General features: G+C 35.8%; 1 protein-coding gene across 1 annotated transcript in view; it reads right to left on the reverse strand.

Moving 5' to 3' along the window:
• The window catches only part of LOC119592334, a gene marked incomplete in the record, with an annotated part of 163,568 nt that overhangs the window by 97,724 nt on the left and 65,542 nt on the right, over positions 1 to 302 (reverse strand).

The raw sequence follows: 302 nt of genomic DNA on the forward strand, positions 1-302 counted from the left end.
AAATATCTTGCCCTTCCATCCTCTTCCTATCCTTTCACAAATTGGATTCCATTCTCTTAAAGAAAAACTAAAATTTAAAAAAATAAAAGAAATCCCACTTCTCTGAATAGGTTTGTCTCCTTTCCCTCTGTCTGGCTCTGCGCTGAACTGTTTTTAGTGAATGACTTTGAACCATTGCATGAGCTGTTGAAGGAGCTTAAGAACCGTGGAAAGCTTTTAGTTTACGTGGATGAGATTTCATTCAAGAGAAATTCGATAACCAATACTTTTTTACGTAATCCGTGTAATTTTCTTGCTATACG

The sequence above is a fragment of the Penaeus monodon genome, chromosome 30 (assembly GCF_015228065.2).
Source record: "Penaeus monodon isolate SGIC_2016 chromosome 30, NSTDA_Pmon_1, whole genome shotgun sequence".
NCBI classification, from domain to species: domain Eukaryota; kingdom Metazoa; phylum Arthropoda; class Malacostraca; order Decapoda; family Penaeidae; genus Penaeus; species Penaeus monodon.